Source organism: Papio anubis, chromosome 1, assembly GCF_008728515.1.
Source record: "Papio anubis isolate 15944 chromosome 1, Panubis1.0, whole genome shotgun sequence".
In the NCBI taxonomy this organism is placed as follows: Eukaryota; Metazoa; Chordata; class Mammalia; order Primates; family Cercopithecidae; genus Papio; species Papio anubis.
This window is the reverse complement of record NC_044976.1, coordinates 88,121,284-88,147,702: the sequence shown is the minus strand read 5'-3', so window position 1 is coordinate 88,147,702 and position 26,419 is coordinate 88,121,284. Positions and strand designations below refer to the sequence as shown.

At 43.1% G+C, this 26,419-nt stretch overlaps 1 protein-coding gene across 3 annotated transcripts in view; it reads right to left on the bottom strand.

Moving 5' to 3' along the window:
* Positions 1-10,328, bottom strand: part of LRRC8D (leucine rich repeat containing 8 VRAC subunit D) — a 170,398-nt gene extending 160,070 nt beyond the window's left edge. The window contains exon 1 of one of the 3 annotated variants that reach the window (XM_003892166.5): positions 10,024-10,328. The gene's annotated coding sequence lies outside the window, so the exon portion shown is untranslated. Of the gene's footprint in view, positions 1-5,517; positions 9,489-9,586; positions 9,694-10,023 lie in introns of those variants that run through there. The other 2 variants (XM_009212484.4, XM_017944462.3) reach the window with 2 other exon arrangements.
* Between the last annotated feature and the right edge of the window lie 16,091 nt (positions 10,329-26,419).

Genomic DNA, 26,419 nt, shown 5'->3' with positions numbered 1-26,419 from the left:
AGGGTTTGCTTTGCTCTGCTTTGTGTTTGGGGTTGGGGGAGAAAAGGATGAAATCAAGTTTCACTTTATGTCCACTGTGTATTGTAGGCCAGGTGTGGTGACTCATGCCTGTAATCCCAGCACTCTGGGAGGCTGAGGCAGGCAGATCACACGAGGTCAGGAGTTCAAGACCAGCCTGGCCAACACGGCGAAACCCCCTCTCTCCTAAAAATACAAAAATTAGCTGGGTGTGGTGGTGCACACCTGTAATCTCAGCTACTCAGGAGGTTGAGGTAGGAGAATCACTTGAACCCAGGAGGCAGAGGTTGTAGTGAGCCAAGACCACAGCACTGCATTCCAGCCTGGGCTACAGAGTGAGACTCCATCTCAAAACAAAACAAAACAAAACAAAACAAAAAACCTGTATTGTGCTTTTTATTCAAACCCTATGCTTCCATTTATATGGCCACGAAAGGGCTATCTCTAAGGGCCTAAAGAGGCTGTTTCCAGCTCACAAAGCTATTTTGTTTGGTTTACAGGAAGTTCTAAAATGTTGAATTAGCCAACCTTTAAAATCAGATTTCACACAATAATCCAGATTTCTGGCTTACAGTGAAAAATCAGAAAATCTGGCAACACCAGCCCACATTCCCACGCGGCAACAATGCACTTCTGATGGGCCTCCCACTCCTGATGACCCCACCTGGAGGGCGAGTGCCTGCTGCCACAAATCATCTCTGAGGCATACTATTTGCTCAAGACCCCTAGGCTACTGCTAGTATCCAACTCTGATTAGCACAGAAATTACAGATCTAACTTCTGCTTGGTACAGAACTTAGCAGGTATAAATAAGTTATAAGGAAAATAATTTAGAACAGGTGAAAGATAAACTATTTTGGAATAGAAAAATACCTTGAGAGCTAAGTTGAAGAACAAGTGCATCTCTCCTCTCTCTCTCTGAGTGTGTGTTTGTGCAAGATGTATAAAACCGCAGCCCACTTCCCACTTTGTACTTTATTACTGGCTAAATATTAAGATAAATAATACAATTGTTAAAGTAAAACTTGAACAGAATAAATTCACTCCAGTAAAGAGATTATACTTGAGTATAATGAAGCATAATTTTATTGTATTTAAAAAATAAAGGTACGAATGAAACAGCCTATGAATATGATGTAGATATATGGATATTTATTTATTCATTCATTTACTTTGAGGTAATGTAAATGAAAAAAAAGTTTTTTTTATTGAATATATTTATGGCATTTATTCAGCAAACATTTGTTATAGCAGTTTTTTCAGCTAAGACATAACACCTTAGCAAATATTAGGTATATCTTTACATGATATGTTTATGCACAGTAGTTATTGTGGGTGAGATTTAACTAGGAAGAAGGTGCTTAAGATGTACTTTACAAGTGGCATTCTATCATCAATATGGGTGACAAAAGAGAACAGGGCTAGAGAAAACACCAGAACAATTAAGTGATTTAAAGTTACCCTCTCAATTCCGGGATAAAATTTCATTCAAGTAGTTTTATCAATAGGCTGATACTTCTAAGACCAACTTGGGATGACAAGAGCATTGGCCTGGAAGCCTAAATGCTGGGATGCCACTACAGCTCTACTCTTCAAACATGCAGCACGAACCAGAGGATTATCTGGTACCTTTACACCTCAAAATCTGATTCTCTTTTTCTTGTAACAGAAATATTACTAGGTATCATAGGTGTTATAAAATAAATACAAAGAAATGTGCAGAAATGAGAAAGGGAACAGTAGATAAGAGAATAGGTATATATTGAGGCCGGGCACAGTGGCTCACGCCTGTAATCCCAGCACTTTGGAAGGCCGAGGTGGACGGATCATGAGGTCAGGAGATCGAGACCATCCTGCCTAACGGTGAAACCCGGTCTCTACTAAAAATACAAAAAAAACACAATTAGCTGGGTGTGGTGGCAGGCGCCTGTAGTCCCAGTTACTTGGGAGGTTGAGGCAGGAGAATGGCGTGAACCCGGCAGGCGGAGCTTGCAGTGAGCTGAGATCGCGCCACTGCACTCCAGCCTGGGCAACAGAGTGAGACTCCATCTCAAAAAAAAAAAGAGAGAGAATAGGTATATATTACAAAATATTTAGAGGTCTGGTTTAAAATATAAAAGTCTGGTATAAAATGAGTCTGGTTTCAAACTCCTCCGCCACTTCTGTGTGACGCTGTTGTAAATTACATAACGTCTCCAGCCTTATGACCTCATTTGTACAGTGGGAATAAGTCCACCTTTCACTCAGAATTGTTTTGAGGATATATGAGAATACATGTGAATTCCAGGGCATAGGTTTGGACAACCAATAAGTGCCTAATAAATAGCTGTTATTATTAATAACTTTAGGTGTTCCATACATTGTCCAAGTACTTCTTAACCAGATAAGTTAAATACGAAAACAAAAAAGTAGCCATATCTGAGAATACACTGATTTTAAAAGCCTGTTCAGCAGAGTGCCACTGCAAGCATCAGGGGGACCATTTTTCCAAGAATTTTAATTTTCTAATATTTCTTAAAATTCGGTTGTAAGCAATTAGTGAAGAGAATTTTGACTGATGGCATTTTATACCCGGTCTGAAGAGTTCTGTCCTGTCTCTATAGCGCGAGAGATTTTGAGACACACCTTTCTGGCGGCCAATGACCATCAGAGAAAAAGGTGTCCTCTTGTACATCCTTTCTTCTCCTTGTTCTGTAGAACTCGTTGCAGTGCTGGCTATCTGTTGATGCTAATATGTAGCAATGGATTTATGCGTTGCTGGGGAAGTGAAGCTTTCTCTGGCACTATTCCTAACTATTACCAACAAGCATAACAGGAAAGAAAAAAATGTTTAAAAAAAAATGCTTGTAATGGAACCTAACACCATATTTATGAGCGTTCCCCAATAGCAGGTGTCAAGGGGTAGATACAGACCTCTTGAAAACCTCAGAGGAGTAGTAGTTCCCAGACTTTTGATTTCACGGGCCAGTAAAATGTCAAAAGAAAGACTATCATAAAATTGTCAGCTTAAAACTGGACTTAGAAATGACACCAAAAAACCATCACCAGCCTTTCATAACATGAAAAAACAAGCCAACCCTCCAGTAGGAAGGACAACCCAAGATTAAACAAAACAAAAGCAAAACAAAACAAAAAAACAGACTCTTGTAATTGAATAAACTTAGCACTAAAGTTGAAACAGAAAAGCTTGTTGCATTGTCTTTACTCTTCTCACTTTTTCATGGGCTGGTGAAACTGTCATCAAGGACCCACTCTGGAAACGACTGCTCAAGGATGAACTGGGAGTTGGTCCCATTGCCCATCCAGCCCGGGCTGCACTATCTCGTAGAGGAACCAAGGGCCATGGTGGACTATGTGCTGTTTGGGTCACTACACCTTCCAAGAAGACTGACATATCCTTAAAGCTTCTCTTTTGTCTTAATAACCAATGATGGGCTCGCTGGCCACAAATGTTTCAAACCCATTTGAAGGTGTGTTCAGTCAGCATCCAGCCTTCGTGCACAACTACTAAGACGGTGGTTCTGAGCCGAGCTGCACGTGAGAATTACTTGGAGGCAGGGTGGGCTCTTTTCAAAACTAAACTCCATATCCACAGATTCTGATTCAATAGGCATGGGGAAGGGTCTGAATATACGTATTTTAAAAATATTCCCCAGACTGATTCTGATGCCAGCCAGGGTTGAGAAAAACCATATTTCTTGGCATTCATCCTGAATTTATATCTTGTAAAGCCTTAAGGTATAACTCTTCATTCATTCCCCTGGGTGACAAATACTAATAGAGGGTCTGCCATGTGCAAGGCACTAGAAAATCAGTAGAGAACAAGAGAGATAAATCCCTACCCTCACCACACTGACAGAGTGCTGGAGCATGAAGACAAGGAGGCAACTAAAATAGTACACTCGGACTTATTAGAATAAAGTGAACTACCAAGGCTGCCTATGGCCCTATCCTTGTGGCTTCACAGACCTCCATGCCATCTCCTCTCAGATGACTCTTTCCAGGTGCTAGAAATCCTGATATTTCTATCAGAGAAACAGATGAGCAAGGACCCTGTCCTCATGAAGCTTACATTCTAGCAGCAATGTCCAAATATTCCAGGTATCATTACAATGGTTATTCCAGCTCGAGTGTCTTTCTGAAGGTTAGGTGCCCATGACTTCGGGGGAAAAAACACACTGTGAAAACTCAATTAAGACTGTATTTTCCATTTTGGTTTTTTTTTTCCAAAATCTTTTTTTTTATTTTTTGAGACAGAGTCTCACTCTGTCGCCCAGGCTGGAGTGCAATGGCACGATCTCAGCTCACTGAAAACTCCGCCGACCAAGTTCAAGTGATTCTCCTGCCTCAACCTCCAGAGTAGCTGGGATTACAGGCACCACCACCACATCCGGTTAATTTTTTAATTTTTAGTAGAGATGGGGTTTCACCACGTTGGCCAGGCTGGTCACAAATTCCTGACCTTAGGTGATCTGCCCACCTCAGCCTCCCAAACTGCTGGGATTACAGGAGTGAGCCACCATGCCCAACCCCAAAATCTTTTTGATGAAGCCTAGCATTTCATGGTTTTTGTTTTTCTGCAACAGCAAGTCAGGACAACAACATGAAAGCCCTTCCCTGAGTTTATCCAACAAAACACCATCCTATGAAAATTCTATAATTTCCCCTTAATACCCAACCACCTATTAGCCAACAAGAAACTCACCTGCAAATCTTCTGATGACTAATACATCCTAGTGTGGTTTCCCTGGAGCAAATCCCCAGTGGTTAGACATTTCATAATCCAGAAAAGCTGTCATCTGCAAACTTAGAAACTCCACTGTGTGCTCCTTCTTTTAGATCAATTATATAAATAAGACCCAAGGGACCCCACTGTTTACACACCTCTAAGCAGAGAAGAAATCCTGATCCTTAGCCTTTATTGTTGGTCTTTAAGGCAGATAGATTCTAATGCCTACTCTGTCACTACATGTGTAAACTTAAGCTAATCACATCACCTCCCTGTGCCTGGATATGCTCAACTATAAAATTTAAGGGTTAATCCCTTCCAGCTGTAATAGTCTTTCTATTCAAAATGACACAACTGCATCCTTAATTCTAAGACTTCAACTTCGACACAGCCTTCGAAAATATAAAAGGACAGCAATACTTTTCCCCTCAAAAAACCTCAAATATTCAGAAGGCATCCCTTCTTTTCATTGGATTATCCTTCATCTCCAGAGGAGATAAAGAGGTTTCCCATATGGACTGGTAGAGAAGGGAAACCAAGTAGACTGCACCATCTGGACAGCCAACACACTAACAGAGGATTGGGGCACAATGGACGTTCATCACAAAGAGGTCACACACATTGGCCATGAGATTTGAATTCTTCCTCCAGCTCTCCTTCAACACTGTGAGATAGCTACCACCCAAATCAAGTAATTTATTAAATCTAGTTCATTGGATAGAGCTAGAGTATTTGGAGAACTTGGCACTAAGTTACCTGGGATTTCTTACCTGCCAGCTTCAGAAGACATCTGGGAATGGTAATTTCCTAATGTCTTTGCAGTGAAGACTGTAAAATCAAGTATGAACTTACATCAATGACAAGTTAAAGCCAAGCTCTGAGAAAAAGGTTTGTTTCTAAACCTCAATCCTCTCTCCTTCCCTAAATATAAGTCTGTCACTAAATATTTGAGGCATATTAGCAAAAAAGAAAACAAAGCTTAGCCTGAGTGGGAACCAAGTCCATAGTTGATTTTTGCCAGTTATCCTACCTTCTCACAATTTTCAAAAGCAACTCGAACCCCGCAAGCTTCAGATTTGCACAAAACGTTAGAAACTCTCTTCCAGATACATAAACAGAACTACAAAGACCCAGAGGAAGGAATTCAGATTTCAGAAGCTTGCAACAGACTCAAACAATTTCAAAATGGTACCACAGGTGCAAACATTTCAAGAGCTGAATGCCATGTGGCCTGGCATTTAGATTTCTCAAAAGCCCCCAAAATAAGGGCTAATTAGCCCTAGAACTCACCTCCATCACTCAGTGATCCCAGCTCTCACACAGGACCAACAGTGCCCCCAAACTACTGAGTTTTACATAGTACTGACTGACTACCATTTTCAACAAAGTCATCCTCCATTCCTCTCTCATATAATTAGAAGACATAAATTCAAAAATGTCAAAGGCTAGAAGATTGGATCAAAATAAATAGGATAACATTGAGAAGGAACAACAACAAAAACTTCTCCAAAAAAAATCTGCCGAAGAAATACAGGATGCAACAGCTCACAGAGCAAATATCTGGGGGTTTTGACTATCCAAAACATGATTATCTAATAAAGAAGTTGGTGCTCAGCACTGCCTAAGAAAACCAAAGGCAGTTGTAAGCTTAAGGTGCAGTAAGTAGACATTTATGTCTAGGTCTCAGCAGACAGCCGTCTTACTGTACTCTCTGTTGGCCAGATCACATCTCAATTACATATTCAATTCCAGATTCTCCATGTGAGATGCTGATAAACTGAGAAGACATCGAGAAACCACATCCCAATAAAAGACTGTGAAAAGAATTGGGACTAGTTTGCATTAGGAAAATCAACTGGGGGTAAGGGGACATCATATTCTCTTGGTGCATTCAAAGAGAGTAGGCAGCTCGAAAAGAATAAAATCATTGGAAAAAAAAAAATTCAAGGAGACAGCCTTCAGCTCAAGTAATAATACAACAAACAGTCCAAAGGTGTAATAACCTGTCTTCAGGAGAAGTAGTTCACAGTTCCTGGGGTTATTTAAACAAAGGTTACCTAGAAAGGGTAAGAATTTATTAAAATCAATAAATTGGATAGGGCCCCTCTAAAATGCCAATTCTGATTCTATGATTCCCAACTTACTCCACTATCATACTGTGTTCATCTGCTGTGATCTCCCTCCAAACTGCCCCTTTCTTTCAATAATGATTTGCCCAGACCCTAATCACATCAGACCTGATCACAGAAGTCTCCCACATCAGCTTCCTAAGCTCAATGTTATTATTCCTCCCATGTCAAGAACCACCTCCCTTTAAGACCTATTCTGAGGTCTAAGGGCAGGCACTATCGCCATTTTGGACAGGATCATTCTTTGTTTAGGAGGAAGGGGGCTGATGTCCTGTGCACAGTAGGATGCTTATGTAGCATCCCTGTCCTCTAGCCACTAGATAACAGCAGCACCTGCCGCCTAGCTATGATAACCATAAATGTCTCCAACATTCCTCAAGGTCTGCTGAGAAGCAAAACTGCCTACTTCTGAGAGCCACTGGTCTTGAGGCAAATGATTAACACCACTGACTTGTGGTTAAGTTTTTCACTAACTAGGTTCCCTCTACCCTCCTTTATTAGTCATATATTCTGTTCCCCCTCCCTGACCACTGTCAAAAGTCAATTCAGATTTCCACTCCTCCCTCAACATACTTCATACACTTTCATCTGGTTCCACACACCCTGGATTCTTAGACAACTATAACTATCTGCTTCTGCTGGCATCCTCATGTGTGCCTGTCTTATCTGCTCTCTGTGATTACTACGAGAATCCTCTCCTGCCTTGTTAAGATCCCACAGCACCCACTCCAGTTCTCTGCTTCCTGCTGGCACTCAACAAATATTAACTGGTGTTTCTTAGAATGTCAAACACCAGCTCCAATTAAAAATAACTGAAATCCCTTACAAGCTACCACTTCAACAACATAATAATCATGATTACAAAGTTGGGACAAACTTTTGACTTTAATAGCTATTTTGTCGGCAGTACTGAGAAAGGAATCAAGTCTAATTTCCAAACTATAGCTACCAAAAAAATTTAACTATTTGGACATGACAAACACATCAGAATTTTCTAAAATTATTATTTTTAAAACTCTGCATAATATAAAAATTAAAGGAAAAGGGGGCCTAGTTTCTTTTTCCTTTTTTTTCCATTAAACTTTAGCGATTTTGAGGAAAAAGGGGGCTAAGTTTTTATCACGTTTTTTAAATGCTGGAAAACACAGCAGGGAGAAAACGATATGAATATGGCTCAATACTTTAACTGTTGCATCATATGCTACTCCACATGGTAATGGAAGGCTGGGTCATCTAAGGACAGTTTCCTCTCCAACCTTCTAATCTGTTAGGTTTTAATCAACACGCACACATACACCCTAAATAAAAACGAGACAAATCTAATACAAAGTGTTCAAATATATAAATAAACTGTGCCAATTCAAGATTTTGGAATTTTTCCCTAGCTCCATAGATTATCTAATCATTTTATGGGGGGCTCCATAAGTAACCTACAGAGATCAAACACCCCAAATCAACTTTCCTGACCCCTGTTTTAACCACCTAATTTTCATCTCAGATTCTTCCCCATCTTGCACTTGGATCTTAACAGGGATTTAGTTAGTTGGTGTCAAGACAGGTGAAGCAAGAACCCCAACTCTGACCTAGCTGACAGTAGGAGTTTGGTCACTATTTTTGGACTGTAAAAATAAATGCTGCCTGCACACCCCATTTATGGGATATGGTGCAGGGTTCTTCCGACAGGTAAGAAGCAGAGGTCCCAGATGCTTTGGCGAGGAAGGTGTGAATCACTCTCACTCTTGGCACTGGGAGGGGCCCCTTGGTTGTTTATAAGGTAGACAGCCCTCACCATTACTGCAAACGGGAATTCCCTGCCTGTCCAGACTGTTCCAAAGTCCAGTACAAACCACGTAATAGGTGCTCAATAAACGCTGCCTGAACGGAATTTTACTACCAAAGCTGCCAAGGAAAGTTTCCAGAAGTCAGCTCTTTAGTCCTATCTCTCTTCCAAAATATGTTCTCAAAGTTTTCTTTGTCCAACAAAAAATATTTTTCAAGATCCAAGAGCAAGAAATCTGCGAGGCAACGAGGAGCCAAATATAAGCCCAAGCGGCTCCAGCTGGGCCCCACATTCCGCTAGGACTCCCCCGTACCTATTCCCCATCTCTCCGACTACATCCTGAGTGCGCCCTCCCTCTCACCTCGGCTGTTTCTTTCCCACAACCCTACCTCTACACTTTCGGCCACACTCACCCCAACTGCGTGCTCCTGGGACCTCAGAGCCCACGTCTCCCTCTCCAGCAAGGACCTACCTCTCTTCCCCTCGACCTGCAGCAGTTCTTCTTCGCTGCAGCTGGCTTTTTAAGAAATCAAAAAATCTCATTTATCTGCAAGGGATACTCCCTAGTAAAGGGGGACGGAAAGGAGAAGGCCCCTATAAACCCTCTAGTAACCGGAGGTGCTGGTCTTCCTGGCAACCACCCCCAATTCTCCTCCTTTCCAAGCTCCTGAACAGGATTTGAGCAGAAGTCCCGCTCCCAAGAGCCCACGCCTCCAAACAAGCTAGAAGCGGATTATACCGGTACCCAACCCGGAGATGGCCCGCGGCCGGCTGGGTGCACCTGCGGGCCCCCAGCTCCCTCCCACAGGCGCCGGGGGCGGGGCGCCGGCCTTCACCTCCCTGCCCCCGCCCGCTGGGCTCCCAGCGCAGCCCACCCGGCACAGGAAGGAAGCGAAGGAGAGGCGATTCTGGAGAAGTTAAAGGGCTCACCTTATGGACACCGGGGCAGCAAGGCCAGACACCAAACACCCACCTCCGGGAGGAACCAGCGGAGCCGAAACCACCTCTCCCCGCCTTTCGGACTGGGCGGAGGGAGGCAAGAGAAGGGAGAGCGCGCGAGGGGTCCAGGAGCCAGGCAACCGCACTCCCCTCCCGCAGGGCTAGCAGCCCAGGGCCGAAGCGGCCGACGCTCAGACTGCAGAAAGCGGAACAATCTTCCAGGCCCCAGGAGCAGCAAACGGGAGTCCACTCCGCTCGCCACCACCTCCTCGCGACCCCCGGACGTCCCCGAATGAGTTCCCGGCCGCAACCTCAGCTCGGGCCGCGGCGCCTGCGCCAGGGTTGCGCGCTTCGGCTCGGCGCGGCTCCACCTGCGCGTCGCCTTCCCTCGCAGCCCCCGGCCCCTCCCGGGAGAGGTGCGCACCAACCTTGGGGGGCAGCTCGGCCGCCGAGCCACGGCTTATGCTGAGGCCGGAGGTGGCGGCATCACCCGCGGCGGGCGGCGGCTGCACCGGGACGCGCCGGGGCGGCGAAGGCGCGCTGCGCCCTGTACCCTGCTCCCGCGACCCCGCCCGCGGTTGCCACCTCGAAGCGCGGCGGAGGAGCCGGGGCACCACGGGCGGCGGCAGCGGCAGCGGCAGCAGCGGCGACGGGAGCAGCAGCACATGACTCTGTAACGAGGGGAATTAGACAAAGCGTAACATGGACTCCGGGCCAGTGCAGGCGCTGCAGCTCTGGGACCAACCGCAGCCGGCGAGCGCCGCGACTGGCCCGGCCGCAGCCAATGGGGCGGGCCCGGGCCTCCATGTGATTGCGAGCACTTTCTCCGGTCGCCCTGCAGCGTCTGACCGGACCGGGTCTGTGTGGCGAGGGAGGTGGCCCGGGGTTGGAGACTGGCGGCGAGCGACTGCTAGATGCTGAGCAGGTGCTTGGGAGGGGAAGAACGGCAGCCTACATCACCATCGCCGTAATGCTTTGTCAAGCGCCCACCTGGGCAGGGTTCGGTGCCGGGCAGGCGCCGCTGCCAATCAGCTGCGAGGCAAGCTCAGGAACCTTCACCCGTCCTGGGCGAAGGAGTCGGTCCCGTCGACTAAAACTCTGCTATTAAGACTTGGCGCTGGGGTTGGGGGGATTGAATTACACTACAAAGTCACTTAAGCGCCTTCCAACTCTAAGGAGAAAGTGTTTTTCTGAGCTTTGGGGCACACACAACTACTTGGCATGGATAGTTTCTCAGCTTCATGTGTTCCGTCTGCTATTGAAGCTGTATTGGAAAGTCGGCTCTCGTTTTTATCTGAGTCCGCCCCTTTCATCCTATTCTTTTCGTCAAAAATATCTTACATCTGAAAAAGGCAGATGAAAGATTGTTCTATGCTAAGAGAGTTTTGCAGCCCGATAGTGTCACCCTTTTTTGTTGTTGTTGTTGTGGGATCAAGGTTCATTTGCAGTCTTTTTTGTGGGTGAGCGGAGGCAGGGGCCAAGAAATAAATTAAGGCGAGATATTTGGAATTATTTGGTTGTAACAAAATATGTGGTTCAACCCAGTGCTTTAGTACCTTCTTTTATCTGAATCCACGTGTTTCTGTAAACCATGGGAAGTCTAATCTGTCTTCTACCAATGTCTCTCTATGTCAGCAAATGTTCAATCAACGTTTACCCAGCATCTAAATATTCTTAATAAGCATGCTGCACAAATGTTACAGGTACTTAGGAAGGTGTCGGTTCAGAGATAGTGAGACATTAAAGAGAATGATTGTCTAGGGTTTCAGAAAAGGATTCAGAGAGGTGATAGAATTGACCCTTGGATGGTGAGCACTTGGCCATCAGGCGTTGGACATGAAGAGCAGCCCAAACAGGAACATGAACAGAGAGGTCCAGAATACACTCAAGGGACCGTCCGAGACTCGTTACAAGATGACACCGGATTCTGAGCCCTCGGCCCTTTTGCTCTCACTTTCCTTCCCCATCCCTCCTTGCCAGCAGCCACTCCTGTTCCACACACTGCCAAGAAGGAGGTGTGCGGGCAGGGAGTGTGTGTAAGTGATCTAATCAGTGTCAGGTTTGCTGATCTAAGAGATGAGAGGTCTTTTAAAACTTAACAACTAGTGGTGTGATATTTTGATTGAAAACAGCCCACTATTATAATGAATTTGGAATGCGTTGCTGTTTGTAAAAAATAAAAATAAAAAAAAAAAATTGTCGGCCTGGCGCGGTGGTTCACACCTGTAATCCCGGTACTTTGGGAGGCTGAGGCGGGAGGATCACGAGGTCAGGAGTTCGAGACCAGCCTGACCAACATGGTGAAAACCCGTGTCTACTAAAAATACAAAAATTAGCTGGGCGTGGTGGCACGCGCCTGTGATCCCAGCTACTCAGGAGGCTGAGGCAGGAGAATTGATTGAACCCAGGAGGTGGAGGTTGCAGTGAGCTGACATGGTGCCACTGCACTCCAGTCTGGGCAACAGAGTGAGACTCCGTCTCAAAACAAACAAACAAACAAACAAAAACCCAGTCTTCTGTACTTTATTCTTTTGATCTTCCCTGGGTTTTAAATTGTGATTCTAGATTTGAAAAACATGATTTCAAGATTGGTATAAATTGAGAAAAGAAAAAAGTGATATTCAGAAAACAGTCAAATGTGGAGAAATAGACATTCTCACACACTTGTAAAAGTAAGAGGAAATTGGACAATCCCTTTGGAGGACATTTGGAAATTTTTGATAAATAGGTGTGTTCCCTTTGAACAGGTAATTGCATGTGTAAGGGTTTGCACTTTAAGCATGTATGTGCAAAAGTTATATCAGAAATATTTACACATGTACAAAAATATGTATATATGTGTCTTACTGCAGCATTGTTTGTAATAGTGGAAACATGTAATGGTGTAAAAATCAAATAATAAAGTCCCAGTAGGAAACTGTTTAAGCAATTTTTGCTAGATCTGTAGAAGGAAACCATAAGCAGCCATGAACAAAAATAAGCTAGATCTATTTGTACCTACATGGAAGAATGTCCAAAATCTGTAAGCGAAAAAAAAAAAAAAAAAAGGCTGCAGAACAATATGAATAGTATGATTCCATTTTTTGTATTTTTTTGCATTAAGATATACATGTTATTAAATGTATGCTTCAGAAGAAATCTGGAAGCATATATAACAGGATGTTAATGGTGATTATCTCTGGGTGTGGGATTACTGGGCCTTTCATTAAGTTCTGTATGGTTGAATTGTTTTTATATTGAGCACATATTACTTTGATAATCAGAAACGTAATTTTAAAAATTTAAAGGATTGTTTTAGAGTATATTCAGGCTATTATAACAAAATACCATACGCTGGGTGGCTTATAAGCAACAGAAATTGGCTGGGCGTGGTGGTTTATGTCTGTCATCCCAGCACTTTGGAAGACCCAGGCTGGAGGATCACCTGAGGTCAGGAGTTTGAGACCTGCCTGGCCAACATGGTGAAACCCTGTCTCTACTAAAAATAAAAAAATTAGCTATGAGTGGTGTCAGGCACCTGTAATCCCAGCTACTCTGGAGGCTGAGGCAGGAGAATCACTTGAACCCAGGAGGTGGAGGTTGCAATGAGCCAAGATCATGCCACTGCACTCCAGCGTGGGTGACAGAGTGAGGCTCTGTCTCAAAAAAAAAAAATAAAAAATAAAAAATAAAAAATTCTTACAGTCTGGGAGCTAGGAAGTTCAAGGCAACAGCAGATTCCACATCTGTGTGTGTGTGTGTGTGTGTGTGTGCGCGCGCGCGCGCCTTCTTTCTGGTTCATAGAGGATGACTTCTTGCTGTATCTTCATATAGTGGAAGAAGGAGTGAAGGTCTCTCTCAGGCCTCCTTTTTAAGGCCACTAATCCCATTCATGAATGCTCTGCCATCATGACCTAATGCCTCCCAAAGGAACCACCTCCTAATACCATCAATTTAGGGGTTAGGATTTCAACATATAAAATGGAGGGGCGGGGGGACACAATATTCAGACTATAGCATGGATAAAATTAGTAAGAAGTCTACCAGTGATAAGTAATGAAAAATAACTGATCATCTACAATGTAAAAACAAAAAAAGTCAGCCCATCAGCTTCTCCTTTTCCACAAAAAACAGAACAGAGGCAGCAAAGGACAACTGATTTGACGTTGGGTTCAGAATGAAGAAATATGATTTAAAAGGAATCTGAGTCTACTCTAGACATATCTACAGAGAAACACACGGCTTCTAGGAAGTTCTGTTCAACAAAAACTTATAGAGCACTTACCATCCTTTGCTACTTGTTATAGTTAAGAATTGGCAACTGTTTCAGCACTTGGTAAATCTGTATCACAATAGTAACAACTAATACTTACATAGGTCCTCTTCCAAATACTTTACACATACCTGTAGTCTTCACAGCAACCGCATGAGATACTATCCTCATCTAATAGATGGGAAACAGAAGGCTTTAAGGAGGCTCTGTGACTAGCTCAATACCACATAGACTTTAACTGACAGCTAGATTTTTAAGTCAGGTGGCCTGGCTCTAGAGGTCCAAGCACTTAATCAGTTCTGTCTAAAAGGACCATGTAAGATAAAGGGCATTATTTGTGCATCTCCTCTTACCAAGTATGATGATTCTAACTTGATTTGTTCTTACCTAAACTATAGCATGCTCCAAGACAATCCATAATACTTCTGAATGAGGGAATCAATATTGACTTTCCTACAAAGGAAGAGTCTGAGCTCCTTGGAGGAGTGATTTTGCATTCTTCAATTTTATCACCTAGTAGAGTGCCTAACATATGGTAGGCAATATGGGTTTCAATAATCTGTAAACATGTTTTTGAAAAATTGTGCAGCAATCAAACTTTGTAAATTGATCTCAGATGCACTGAGGTGGCTTATGAGTAATGTCATGATGAATTCCTTGTAAAATGAAAAATAGCCCTGGGGGGAAGGGGCTAAATAGGGATATACCTTCATAGTCATATACAAATAAATGTACAGTACATTTGCTTGAAAGTGGTATTAATGCTGAAGAGTTTCAAATTAGTTGAGCCTCTCTCTCACCTCTCTCGGTTTCCTCATCTCTGAAGTGGGAATACCAATACATACTTCAGTTTATTATGAGGGAAATAATTAAATGACATAATACATGGAAAGGGCTTAGCCAAGTGCTGAATAGGCATTGCTCAGTAAATGTTACCTAAGTGCAACCACATATTATAAGTGTGACCAAATTTCTTAATCTAGTGTGACTCTTAAGATGCAATATGCAATATCTAGAGCACCTTCTTATTGTTAAAAGACAGGAACTCAATACATATTATGCTTTAAAATTACATGGTAGGCGTTCAGTCTAAGTAAATGGTAAAACAAATGTTTTCTCATTTTCTTTCCTCCCCTGTGCTACCTACTATTTTAATCCTTTCTATTATTTATATGGGTTAGACCCATTTCAATATTTCTTTATATGAGTTAAACCCATTTCACTTCTCAGACTTATTTAAATTCTTATGGGTTGTTTTTTGTTTGTTTGTTTGTTTTCTGAGACAGGTTCTTGCCCTGTCACCCAGCCTGGAATGCACTGGTGCCGTCACCACTCTCTGTAGCCCAGACCTCCTGGGCTCAAGCAATCCTTCCATCTCAGCCTCCCCAGAGCTGGGACCACAGCATGCACCACCATGCGCAGCTAATTTAAAACAAAAAATTTTCATAGAGACCAGGCCTCACCATATTGACCAGGCTTAAACTCTTAGCCTCATAGGTAGCTGAAGAGGCAAACTGTCTCCATTCCTCACAGCTAAGGAAATTGAAATGGTGAAGACTAGACTAGCAATGAGCAGGTTGAAAGGGGAGAAGCACTGTGGAGGAAATGGAGCTGGGCGGAGTGTGGGGGATAACCCTCTGCGAATACGAAGCAACATCAAGTCCAAAGAGGAAGGGAAATTGCCAGACTGCTATAGTTAGAAATAATATGGCGAAATTGAAACTAGAAAAACTAAGGGTACATGTCTTAACCACAAAAAGAAGAAAGAAGTGGATCTGTGCCTCCTAAAATGGATTCATAGGGCTGGGTGTGGTGGCTCACTCCTGTAATCCCAGCACTTTGGGAGGCTGAGATGGGAGGATTGCTTGAGGCCAGGAGTTCGAGACCAGACTGGTCAATGTAGCAAGACCCCCGTCTCTATTTAAATAAAAATAGTAAATGTATTTGGAGAGTGGTAAAATTAGGGTTACCTATCTAAGTGAGTGGGTGCTTCTTAATAGGTAACCATGAAATAAGTGTTCCCTTCACTAAATTGTAAAAAGGAAAATATACCAAATTCGACTGCCTATGAATTTGTACCCATATACTCCACCTTCTTGCCTGCTTCTACTATGGATGGATCTCAAAAGAATTGTCTGTACTCATTGTCTCCAATTCATCCCCCACCCCCATCTTAAACTTAATTGAATCAGGGTTTTACTCCCAAAGCATCACTAAAACTGATCTCGCCAAGGAAAACAATGACTTCCATACTGCTAAATACAGTCAACAATTCTTGGTCCTTACTTGACCTCTCAGCAGCACTGGACACCATTGAATACTACTGCCTCTTCAAGTGGACTTCTCTTGCCTTTCAGGACACCAAACTCACTCCCTTCAATGAGTTCATCCAGTTAAATAGCTTTGAATTCCCCTTCTATGCCAACAACTCTGCATTTATATTTCTTACTCAGTCCTCTTCCCTGAGCTCCAGCTTGTGTTTCTGACTGCCTAGTTGGGTTTCTTACTTTCACATCTAATAGGCACCTCAAACTCCACATCTTCAAAACTGAACTCCTGATTTCTCCCCAAAACTCGTGCATCCCACATAGCTTTACCCCCTTACTAAATGGCAATTCCATTCTTCCAGTTGCCTGGGCTAAAAGCCCCAAGTTATCCCTGACTCTTTATCTCATGCAACTCATATTGAAGTAGGAAATTCTGTTGGCTCTACTTTCTAACTATGCACTTCCATGGCTACCACCTTGGTCCCATCCACTATCATCTCTCTTCTCGATTAACTCATTAGTCATCTGATTAGTCTACGTACTTCTGCTTCTATCCTACTCCTCTCCACAGTCTATTCTCAGCAGCAGCCAGAGTGATCATTTTAATATGTGTCTGATTGCCTCACTCCTTTGCCCAAACCCTGTGATCACTCCCCATTTTACTCAGAGTAAAGCCAAAGTCCTTACGGTGACTTGTGAGGTTCTTACATGATCTGCATACCACACACCAAATGTCACTCAGAGAAGCATACCCAGACAACCATATCTAAAATTGGAACCCGCTCCCTGCCTGCTTCCGTTCCCATCACCTTGCTTCATTATTTTCCCTTGGGCACTTACCACTTGCTTATTATATTTTTTGTTTGTTATCTATCTTTTCCTGCTAGAATATAAGCTTTTTGCAGATAGGAAATTGTATCTATTTTGCCCACATGTATTTAGAATAGTGTCTGGCACATAGTACCCACTGAATAATTATTTTATAATTAATCAATGAATTTATTTCAGATTTCTAATCAGTAGTAAATGCAGGAAAATTTTTCCCGGGAAGAGATTTTTCCACATCATGTTGTTCTCTGAGGTTTGTTAATTGAAAAAAGGTATTCATACTCAGAGTTTCCAAATCATATATACCTATTGCTAAAACAGCACCTAGTCGTTTACATGGCAGAAGAAGAAACTTAGTGGAAAACATTACCATTTTTGCTAATCTCTCTCTTTTTTTTTTTGAGATGGAGTTTCACTCTCATTGCCCAGGCTAGAATGCAATGGCATGATCTCGGCTCACTGCAACCTTCGCCTCCCTGGGTTCAAGCGATTCTCCTGCCTCCGCCTCCCGAGTAGCTGGGATTACAGGCATGTGCCACCACGCCGCAGCTAATTTTGTATTTTTAGTAGAGATGGGGTTTCTCCATGTTGGTCAGGCTGGTCTCGAACTCCTGACCTCAGGTGATCCACCCCCAACCCCGGCCTCCCAAAGTGCTCGGATTACAGGCACCAGCCACCATGCCCGGCCAATTTTTGCTAATCTCTTATAAGGAAAAACAATCTGATCTGACTTAACAAGAAACAAAATTTCTAAATAGTAATTCCAAAGTCCTAAATTATATTCTAATTAAGGAAAATATTTAAACAAAGTAACACAGTAGTGAAAAGAATAAGAGCAGATTAAACATTCATTTTCTTGTAACATATTATTTACTTTAAAACTCATGTTGTGCAGCAAGGCTGCTATGTATTCTAATTGGCTAAAATAAAAGGTTTAAGTGAGAGTAAAAGAACGACATAAAATAGCAAGTGGGAATCTAAGTTTTTCCAACTGAAAGTTGAAATGGCAAAAAAAAAAAAAAATCCTTGGGAAAATCACCATAAGAAAAGAATTGAGCAATTCTTAAAAAATTAAAAAGTCCCAAAGCAAACTGATTTGTATGGTCACTTGAAAAGAGGAAGAGTAATTGCTGTTTCCAAATGGTGAGTTGAATGTTTAGAAATCCACATGGAAATTACTTTGTTAGTATGTCTCCTCATAGCTCTTGTCTGTGGGAAGAGAAGATGAGCACAGCCAGAAACCTTAAATGTCAAGATGAGGCTGAGCAGTGCCTGCGCTGGAGAGAGGAATGTAGGAACAGGAAGAGAGAAGCCAGCTTGTGGAGTTTTCTTACTCATGGGTGAAATTCTAGCATTCTGGCTTTAAAAGATTAATATATCTGAGCATTGTTTGATATTTCACCTCACAGCTTCTCAAAGCAGCAAAACCTGGAGATGATTTGAAAGTAAAGTTCGGACTGAGAGGTTGTAGCCCTGGAACTAAAAGTCGGCGTCATCCTAACGTGAGTGGCTCCCTGGGCAACACAGATGCACAGAAGAAGGCAGCAGTCCTGTCTCCTGTTGCTGATCAGTCTCGAAGTTGGAGCCCTTGCTCAGCTCAGGCAGGGAACCTAAGCCAAAGGGGAGTGTGATGCTTACATTTAGGTGTCAATTTGATTAGGTTAAGAGACACCCAGATTGCTGGTAAGGCATTATTTCTGGGTATGTCTGAGGGTGTTTCTGGAAGACACCGGCATTTAACTCAGTGGACTGAGTAAGGAAGATCCACCTTCACCCAATGAAAGTCAGCACCATCCAATCAGTTGAGAGTCCAGATAGAACAAAAAGGCAAAGGAAATGCGAATTCAAATTCCTTTCTGGAGCCGGGACAGCCATCTTCTCCTGTCCTTGGACATCAGAACTCCAGAATCTCAGGCCTTCAGACTCCTGGCCTTGCACTAACGGCCCCCCTAGGATGTCAGGCCTGCAGCCTCAGACTGAGAATTATGCCATCGGCTCCCCCTGGTTCTCAGGCCTCTGGCCTCAGACTGAATTACACCGCTGGTTTGCCCAGTTCTCGAGTTGGCAGAAGGCAGATCGTGGGACTGCTTAGCTTCCATAATCACATGAGCCAATTCCCATCATAAATTCTCTTTTACATATCTCTCTATATAAATACACTATTAGATCCATTTCTTGAGAGAACCCTTACTAATAAAGGGGGCTGAGACCATGAGTCTAAATCATCCACTCACGAGACTAGCTGACCAACTGCCTCCCATTCCTGAGCCTCTATGATATCCCCTGGAAGTTTATCTCCAGCATATCAACAAATAGTTCTCCTGACACTTTCCTCAGGAACATTGACCTATCTCCTAAAATCTGATCTTCCTTCTCTTTCAAATGGAGTAAGAGTTTTACGAGTTAACTATGTTAGTCTTTCTTCTTTTCTTGTGTGACACCTGGCTGACAAGCTTATAGGCCCAAGGCCTACAAATGTGTTTTCACTACACGGCGTTCTAAGATTTTTAATATGAGTTGCTGATATTTAGTAATTAGGAGATTTCACATAAATGCCTAGATTTCCAGCACCTTTTACCATCCAGAACAAAGTGCAAAGTAGGGTGAGGAACAACCCAGAAAAGGATTCTGGCAGCTGTTTGAGTGGTAAACATTGGATCGGGGTAATCCTCTTGGAGAGGGCTAGAACTCAAAGCTCTGACACCTACCCTCACTACTCTGAAGCGTTCACTGTAAGATGCAATCACGTATTGCTTTTTGTGTTCCCTGCTATTTCATGTAGGTTTCTTTCAACTCTCCCAACTAGGACCTAGACTCTGTCTTAAGTTTCTTCAGTCTCCCCCACTGCCTGGCCCAGTGATGAGTCAGTGATTATTAATTTATGAAATAATACCTACATTCAATTCTTGTTATTATTTGTTCTCCTTGTCATTGCCATATATGCATGCTTTCAAAAAGCATTTATTTATATACATGATCAATAATAACCTTTACTGAGTACTTGCTTACTGTGAGCCAACCATTGTGCTCGAAATGCCCATATCAATAAAGCATATTCTTGCATCTTTATGAGGCCACAGTCTGTAAGGAGAGACAGACGTTCAGATAGAAAGATTATACTTTGCCTTGGGTGCATCAAGGGAGCCTTCAGAGAGGAGATGGTATTTTTTGCTGGGTCCCAGAAGATGAATAGAAGTTCACCTAGTGGATAAGACAGGGAAGGTTCTACCAACAGAGGGAACAGTATGAGCACAGGCACGGAGCTTGTCTTCATGCCCATTCTATCATGTAGCATGAGACAAGCAATGAGGCCTGTTCTAGACCTAAATTCAATGAGCCACTGAATAAGGATTACACAATTTCTGTTTACACTGTGCATAAAGCAAAAGCCTTGGCTGCTTTTGCCTCACTAGCAAACATGCAAGTAAAGAACTCAGAAAATTGCTTTTTTTGATGGAGGTTTGTTGACTTTTTAACCTCTCATCAAGAGTCTAAACACGAAACTCTTTGCCTTTTTCATTATGAGCACTAGACTTGAGTGGCAACTCAAAAGAATTGCTCTTCTTATCCTGTCTCCTTTTGATTAATTAATCAAAGTTGTATACATCATGAATAAATACTTCACACTCATTTTGATCACAAGTAATTTTTTATGTAATAAACTTAAAAATATTCCTGTCATGTACAAATTTCTCCTTCATTTCTTAGCATCTTAAGAATCTTTTCTTTTAGCCAACATAGCCAGACAGTACTTTGTCCTGCTTTGAGCAAACACTTTTATCTTCTGAGTTATCATAGAATGCTTGAAATAACATGGATTCTAAAGAAAAATTCTAAAGAATGGTACATTATAACACTAACACTGTTCAGAGAGAATGGGCTAATTATCCAAGGAGGAAGGTCTTCCTCTGATGAAGTCTTAAGTTCCTCCCTCTCGTCCCCAGACCTTAGACACACCAGTAGCAGTTAAATAAGGCTGTGTTTGCGTGCCTCACACTGCGTTCAGAAACCCCTGGTCAGAGAGGGTTTATTGTAACCCCATTAGGTAAAGGCATGGCTGAGCCCCAATTTAGAAGGTCACGGTGATAATAGGGAAAGGAATCAGGCGACTTTGGAACAACCAGCATGGTTGGGTATGAGCACCAGTAAGAATAGGGCTTTACTTTCATGACTGGAAAGACCTCCATGATACTTCAGTTAAAATCCAGAGGGCAAATGGTCATGTCCTAACTGCTGTGACATGAATGGGGGCAGTCCTGTAATTTATGACTTGGACTTCTTGCCTGTAGGACAGTTGAGAACGATTCTCTAGGATCAACTTTGACCCAAAGGGACTCTTGAGTTTGGATGGATGAATGACGAAAATGTTTATTGCCACAGTGTTTTATTCTCTGCAAGAGCTCGAGCTCTTTTTTGTTTGGTTAGTTGCTGGTTTTGGTGGTGGTGGTGGTGGTGGTGTGTGCGCGTCTGTGTGTGTGTTAGTTTTACATGATAATGAACAAAAATCTGAAATGTTGCTTATTTTCTCCCACTTGCTTCATATCATTCATACTCCTGGCTGCTTCAAAGCAAAGATAAAGAATCTGGAGGTGCAAGATGCTGGAAGCAGCTTTGGGCAGCCAGGACTTCTCATTGCCCAGGAACTCATCCCTCCTTCCCACACCCTGCCCTCTGCAACCCTGAGTTCCTTCTCTAAACCTCCACCTAAATCTTCACTTTCTTTTAAGGTTCATTTTAAACCCCAATGTTGCATGTTCGTGATGTTGTGTGGAGGCTGCTGTCCAAAAATAAACTATTGTATTGCACAGGGAGAAGGCAGGTTTTCGGAGGCGTGCCAGCTAACCGTGGTGTTCTGTAGCACTTATTGGTTCATGTCTGCAAATTCTCTTTTTCTACAAAAAGTTAAATGGGGCTCATTAAGCTCCTTTGGTGTAAATTTTTAAAAGAAAGGACAAGTTAAAAATAGTCTAAGCACAAGTATTAGAGGCTTAGAGTTGTTAGGAAGAACTGATGATGAGGTCTGGAGAGATGTTTTCACAACTGAATTTCACAGCCGTGCAGCAGTGGCAGAACTCCAGCCGGAAGGGAAAGCCGGAGGGCTAGGAGAGAGAAACTTTGAGGGGCAGAGTAGTGGCTCCGAGGATGGACTCACATTCAGGTCCCGTTCAATGTGGATTTTACCAAGCACCTACTAACATATAAGCTATTAAACGGTAATGATGAAGTTCCTCACCCATGTCTGCTTAGGAAATCAGGATCTTGGTACAATTTCATGAAAGAGTTGGGACGGAAAAATCTAAAGGACCATCTCATTTTGAGGTTTCAGCCCTTTGAAGAAGATAGCTGTCCTAACTCATCAAAGGATGATAAGGCCTTGCCTGCTGTGTGTTGTCAAAAAAGAGAAGACAAGACAAACAGGTAACCAGCGTGTGAATACAGCACTACCCCTCACTAATGACCCCCTGTGCTGAAAGCTAAGGTAGGAGGCTTCAAGCTGCAATACATTGTATCAGTGAAAGGAAAGCCAAGGAGAGCCTGGGAGATGAAATTTCCTCATCAATGAGCACTCTGTAGCCAGGAGCTCTACCAAGGGTTTAGATGCCAGCTGCGGGGGTGTTGCTTGTGGACTGAGCATATGCAAGTTTGTGCATCTCTGACATCTGAGCCAGCTCTCCTCTGACAACCGCCTCCCAGGTCTCCGTGGTGATGCCCACCACACCAGTTCCCGGTGACTTAGGGGCCCTTTTGTTTGTATCAGCGTTCATTTGGATTTCCAAATATGTGAACTTTTTCACTGCCTCCTGGAAGGACAATGAGAAAAGTGGGTTGGGAAGGAATGACTCATTCTATAGGAGGGAGGGAAAAGCTCCAGCCTCTCCCTAGGTTAAGTCCCTGCTATTCCCCCTCGGGGCAGGTCATGTGGAACACATGGGGTTGACTTAGAAGATGTTGAAAGTGTCATCCAGGGATGACTTCTGGGACTTGGGCTCTAACCCCCGCCTTCCCTGCCTGAGAACCATACTGAGAGGCCATCAGGTGAGAGATTAAAGCAGCGGCAGTCACTTGGCAGAGATGTGGTAGGGGTATGCAGGCACCAGATTGTGGACCTGGATGACCTGTGAGGCCTTTGTAACCCTATGACGTTAGGGTTCCACAGATCTGGATGATAGCTCCTGAGTCCAAGGAAGCTCAGTGCAGGAGGAGTTGCACAAGCACTGGTGGTGGCCAAGGAGGCTCCTTTCCTGTGTCTGGCTCATGCTACGGGCTCTGGAGCCTAGCCCTCCTTGCTCTTTTGCTGAGCCATCCTCATAGTAACTCACCCTAACTAACAGCAATAATTCTGTGGGCCTGACTTCTGGAGTGCATGTGAATATTATAAACCATTTATTAAGAGATTATTATTTGTCAGCACCATGCAGGAATTTTACCTACATTATCTCATTTATTAATCAGCCACGTCCAGGTTCAAATCGTGACTGTACTATTTGATATCTGGGTCACTTTAGGCAAATTACTTAACCTCTCTGAGCTATATTATTCAACTCGGCTGCCATAACAGGATACCATAAACAGGGTGGTTTAAACAACAGAAATTTATTTTCTCATAGTTCTGAAGACTGGAAGTCTAAGATCAAGATGCCAGCAGGGTTGGTGTCTGGGTGTCTGGCGAGCGGCCTGTCTTTAAGTAGCACATGGCTGCCTTCTCACTGTGTCTTCATGAGGCCTTTCTTTGGTGCAAAAACCTCACATGTCCTTTCTTGGAGGGGAGGGGATGAAGAGAGAGAGTTTTCCCTGGGTCTCTCTCTTTTTTTTTTTTTTTTTTTGAGACAGGGTCTTGCCCTGTCTCCCAGATTGGAGTGCAGTGGCACAATCATGACTCTGCAATCTCTACTCCGAGGCTCAAGCAATCCTCCAACCCCAGCCTCTCGTGTAGGTGGGACTACAGGTGCACCATCACACCCAACTAATTTTTAAATTTTTTGTAGAAACAAGGTCTCACTGTATTGTCCAGGCTGGTCTCAAACTCCTGGGCTCAGGTGATCCTCCCACCTCAGCCTCCCAAAGTGCTGGGATTATAGGTGTGTGGCACTGTGCTTGGCCTTCTAGTGTCTCTTCTAATAAGGACACTAAACCTGTTTGATCAGGGCCCCACTCTTATGACCTCATTTAACCTTAAATATGTTCTTTGAGGTCCCATCTCCAAATACAGCCACAGCAGGAGTTAGAGCTTCAACATATGAATTTTGGGGGATCACAAACCTTGAGTCTATGACAGCCAATTTCCTCAGTAGTAAAATGTGAATAGAAGTGGCACTTGGATAGCTGAGAGGATTAAATATGGAATACTTGGAAAGTGCCTAGCAGAGTGCTACATCATGCTAACCACTGCTAATATGTGCCAGAAGTGGTGTTATTATTATTAGACCTACGTTACACAGGCAGCCCAGGCTGCTGGTAGCATAACTAGTAACAAGAGGCAGCTACGGTATTCAACATGGGTTTGTGGGTCTTTAAAGCCTGTCTTTTTTTTACCCCGCATTGTGCTTCATTGCTTCTTAAGACTCACCTTACATCATGTAGCAATTATAAGACCCAGAATCATTTGAACTCTCCTCAGAGTGGAATAGCGTCATCTCTTGTTTCCTATTAATAGTTAAACACACTGGCATATAGATCACAAAATGGTGTCACTTTAAATATCACACCCTTAAGTTCAGGGACTATGTCTCACACATATTTGACTTCCCAGTGTCCGGTGTAGTGGCTTTCACATCAAAGACTCCCAATAAATATGTATTAATTGAACCGTATTAGATCCACAGGGAAAATGAAGTTAGTGAAGTAACCCGGGCTCTACAGCTCCCCTTGGCCATCCCTGGGTGCCCCATTCTAACCCCAAAGGCCATTGTCCCCACACTTCACATGCCCTTTGAAATAAGGTAATTTTTAACAGTATTTCTTCTCTGTATTTCTCTCTTTAATCATTCTTCTCACTTTGTTCATTCACTTACCTATAAACAATCATTAAGTGCTTATCCAATATCAGGCTCTGTTTCTAGAGTTGGGATAAGAAAACCAAAGGTCCTGTCCTCACAAAGAGGGTACGGCAAGTATCTAGTGGGTGAGGTTGGAATAAAGTTTCTAAGGGAAGGCAAAGACGTGTGCATCATGTGCCATGCCCTGGTGGGAGAGGTGGAGGGTACCTTGGGAACATGTGGCAGGAGTGCATTCCTGGACTTGAGCAATAAGATCACTTAGAGCCATCCAGACTGAGCCATGAAGTGGGGTGGGAGCTACACAGGTAAAGGGCATGGGGGGAGAGTTATGGTGTAGGTGAAGAGAAGTGCTGGGGAACTGTCAACCCGATGGGGATCTGATGGCTATGAAAGGGAGGAATAGGAAAGAACAGAAAATGAGGTCTCTGCCCTCTAAGAGCTTCTACCCTTCAGAAACAAAATGTATGGAAGTGTGGCAGCTTGAGAAAATGTTTCAGGTAGTAGTAACAAATGGCAAATCATATAATTAGAAGAATACAACAAGAGGTGTTTTGCCAAGATGAGGTTCACAGACTACCTATGTAAGCATCAGCCAAGACGCTTGTTAAATGTGCAAGGATACTATCCCAGACTTTGAGAGTCATAATTTCTTAGGGTAAGGTCTGAATATCTTCAAGTTTGACAAGCACCCTTGGTGATTCTGATGCCTATTAAGGTTTGAGAACCATTGTCAGCCAGTATTTATCTGGCACCTACTATGGTTCAAGAAGTCCCTACAGTCAGGATCAGAGAGGAGAGGTGTAAGGGCCACAGGAGGTGCCAGTGCAGACCCTATGGCATGAAGGTTAGATGGTCTCAGAGGAGGAGGAAGAAAAGAGGATGTTTCTAGTAAGTGAGGTTGGAATAAAGTCACTAAGAGACTCCAGAATGATATATTTATGAACAAAAAAAAAAAATTACTGGGCTGGCTAGAGTGGAAGGACAAGGTTGTGGAATAACAGTTTTAACTAAAGAAATTCTAAGGAATTCTGCAAATGAAAGGCATTTAATTAGACAATAGGTGTTATTACATATTCTTCAGTAATCAAAACCTTATTGCTTTGAAAATGCTATTGGTAGGAGTTAATAGTACACTACTTTTGCATTTATGACCCTGGGCACATCACTCAATTTCACTGAACCTTGATTTCTTAACCTATAAAGTGGAGATTAGTAATACTTTTCAAGGTTGTGAGGATTTTATGGTATCCACATGAAAAAATCAATCCTATTCTGGACTAAGGCTATATTAAAACAAAAACAAAACCAAAACCAAAATACAATGACACACACAGACACAGCCATTTTCATTGCCCATCGTGTGACTTGTGACATCGGATTCACGGATGCTACTGTATCTTTTTACTGTTTATTTCTTCTCTTCTTGGCTTCCGTTTTGGGGCTCCAGCTGTTCCAAGAGGCCTCCTGTTTGTATAGCCAG